Source organism: Papilio polytes, unplaced genomic scaffold (assembly GCF_000836215.1).
Source record: "Papilio polytes unplaced genomic scaffold, Ppol_1.0 DF823731.1, whole genome shotgun sequence".
NCBI classification, from domain to species: domain Eukaryota; kingdom Metazoa; phylum Arthropoda; class Insecta; order Lepidoptera; family Papilionidae; genus Papilio; species Papilio polytes.
The window spans coordinates 5,615,742-5,619,552 of NW_013525473.1; positions in this window are offsets into that span (position 1 = coordinate 5,615,742).

Consider the following 3,811-nt stretch of genomic DNA (forward strand, 5'->3'; position numbering starts at 1 on the left):
GCTATACACTTTTGTTTTTTTTTAACAAGCGGACGGAGTCGCAGGCGACAGCTAGTAAGCTGTAAAGACCTTTACATTATTTTATGACATGAAGTTATGAATAAACCTCTTGTATGGTAAGTTTTAGTTAAAGTTCCTTCACGTTACATATTTCATGTCGTCAACATTACTCAAGTAACAAGCTACATTTAGACTTCTAGACCCATAACTATCAACTCACGACAGAGGCGACCTCTATTTATTAACGAGGTAAGTTTTAATTGTGCTACTGTATTCTGTTATGTAACTGTTTGCTGCTTTAATATTACTTACTAGCTGTTCCCGTGCGGCTTCATCCGCATAATTGTTTACAAGTGACAAATTATCAATTGCAAATGTCAAACTGACATAACATGCTTCCTTGCTTCAACCTTGCTTCCTTGATGTTGGCAGAAACTTATGGTCTCTTTCTCACATTAGGGTTTTCATCCAAAATATTTACCCCCTAAGTTTAATGGCGTGAAAATATATAGCCTAAAGCGTAATGTAAGTGTAGGGCTTTTTATTAAAAAAAGAACTATTCAAAAATATGCTGTGATTGCTGACATCTTAGGCAACAAAGAAGTGTGTGTTTACGCTTTATTATAATAGTATAGATTGTTATCTTAATGTAGAGTGCTAAATAATAAATTTATTTATTTCAACAATGAAATAGCGAATCTAGTTTTACTGTACTTTAAAGTAATAGTAAAATAAAAAAAAAATATCTTTTTGATTTCAAACTTTGAAATAAGAATTTAAATTAAATTGGAATTGTGCTTCTTTGACCATAAAAGTACTATGATTTCTTTGTGTCCTACTTTGATAATGCTTTCAAATGTGTTCCCGTGTCTTGAAAATAATTTATGCATATTCCATATATTGTCCTCTTAGTGAAATTACGATTTTATAGCTAGTGTAATAGTTGCTGATAAATTCGAAACCGCTTGTCATTTGTTTGTAAAAAGTATTTGGTAACAAATTGGTCTGGGGTTATTTAAGTTTTGCGGACGGCTATCTCAACACTGTCCGCTCCGAATTAATGAATAAAATGAAAAAGGGGACAAGCAAGTTGAGTGTGAAGATAGCATGACTAACGGTTTGCTTACAACATGATTTTTCTAAAATAGAAAGGACATTTAACGTCCTGTGTATAAAAGTGTATAAAAAACATATTGATAATAAAATACCGAGAATATTTAACAGAGGTTCTATCACGAAAATTTAGTGATACTTGAGAGAACGTTTTCACGAATATTTATGATAAGCCCTTGGATATAAAAATAAGTATAACGAGATAACGTTTTAATTGATTTAAAAAGTTAAGATAAAACTCGTAGTTACCAAACATGATGAACTTATAGTTGTACTTTGTAAAAAATAATGTTAGTTTTATTTAACTAGCTTTCACCAGCGACTCCGTATGCGTGGATTTCAAGAAAAGTTAAGTAAGTAGCCTATATGTTCCTTTATACAATCCTCTACATCTATGCCAAATTTCATCGAGATCTGTTAAGCCATTCAGGCTATAAAATCTAACAAATATCCATACAACCTTTGGCTTTATATTAGTAAGATATAAATCGGTATGTTAAAGAAAGCTATAAAGTTAATGAGAACGAAAACTTACAAGAGAGTTCTTGCATGAGAGAAATTTGTCTGCATGGCTTGAGCCCCTCCAGCGAGATTAAAGAGCTCGAATCTAAGAGGCGGATGGGAAAATTTAAGCAAATAAGCACTGTGCAATATTTCTGTTAACGATTTACTCTGCCGGAATTAAACAGGGTTTTAAATTGGATTACTCAAATCTCTCTGATCTAAAATTATTTAGAAAAGATGTTACCATGTCTATAGATTTTCTTTTTATTTTGTCATCATTCTATGAGGAGACTTCGTGACAATACAACCAGTCGATTCTTTGCCAAAAACGTAAAAGAGTGAAACATAGTATATTAGACTTAAAGCCTCTATTTGAGAACCTTTTTTTAACGAACGAATGTACTTTAAAAATATATTTTTTTAAAATAATGTAAAAAGTTTTACCTCTAGTTAAAATACTTTTCGTATTAACTTTTAATTTATTACGTCTTTACATATAATAGAATTGGAGTATCTGTTTGTAATATCAAAAGAGAAATTCCGATTTCGGAAAGTTTTTTTTATCATGTATAAACCAGCGCTTTGCGATACTGATAATGAAAATCCCATTGTTTTTGTCTGTCTGTCTTTCCGCAAACCGTGTTTGTTCCGGGTAATCCTTAATCTGTATATATTTTATAGGCTACTTTTGTATCTTAATATTGCGTAGACGAAGTCACAGGCAACAGTTAGTTACAAAAATTGTAATTGGAGTTCTCAATAGACATAACCATTAATTTTATTAACTCTATTGTCTATATGCTAAACGTACTGAATTATCTTTTTAACCTCTAAAAAGGTTTAATTACTCTTAAAACGGTCTAAACTAATAGATGATCTTCCAGTATCACGTACCTGCGCAACTTTCCCGCGTTAATTACACGGCCCATTCCACACTCAAACTTTAAGTGCTCGTGAAAACTCCTATACTCTGCATGTGTTTACTCTGCCCGGTATAGTGCCGAAATAAAACTTTCACTGTATCTTTATGCATCAACGGACGATAAAGCAACGGGTTACTTTAATATTTGCATACTATAATAGTACCTTACCGTGAGATTCCACCTTCTGTGAAACGTTGTTTTAAGACTCATTTTTAAATAGTAAAACACCTTAGCGGTTGATGGTTCTGAGTTTTTGCAATTCGCGTTGTAGAAATCCAGGCAGAGCTATAAATAGGGGGGGTTTTTATTTAAAAAATTGTTGGAAATCTTCGCGTTATAGGAGGCACTTCCCATGTTAAATGGAGTACGGAATTCGCGTTATAGAAATTTGGGTTGTTTATGGTTTTATTGTACGTATTGTAGAAGTGCAAATTTAAGGTTATCTAGAAGTATGTGTATGTAAAAATGCGTCAAGAGTTAACACTCTATACTACACAAAATAACAGATATCTCTCATTTGTTTGACGTACATTTTGTTAATGTTCAATTAAAAATTCGTACTAAGGTAGTTCTAATTATCGCGTATTTCGTATCGTAATGTGGTTACAGTACTTTACCGATATAATACGTATGCTACTAACCACTACAATATTATAGATTCATCACTCGTACAAAATAATAATACTCTTGATTATTTTACAATCGTAGTAATCAAGTAAAATGTTCGTTTACATGAGCATATTTTTGGTGCATAATAATTTAAAAGGGCAGGTAACATATTCGCATGTAAGCGGACGTCGGTTGACCGCGTCATTTGCAAACAAGCGTCCAAAGCAGCCGCGTTTGCGGTCTCCGATTCACATCGCCCCAACACTGATTACGGAAAACTAAACTTGTTTATAGTTAAATAGTTATTTTATTTATTACGTATAAAGAATTAAGGTTTATAATTGCTTGTACTTAGGATACTATATATTATTATGAATGTAATAAAAATAAAGCAGAATTAACTAGCCTTCACATAGACAAGTAGCTTGAAATTATGGATTACTAGCTTTTACCCGCGACTCCATCCGCGTAGAATTAAAAAAAAGTAAGTAGCGAAGTTCGAAATTAATTTCTTGGCAAAAATTTGTTAAAATACAATCACTTCATTCAAATAAATTCCCGGTACAAATTTTGTAAAGAGCTTTATACCCATTTTATTATTGTGTGCTCGAACATTCCTGTGGCCGTCACATTTCGAATATAAAAAATTATACCATTTATAA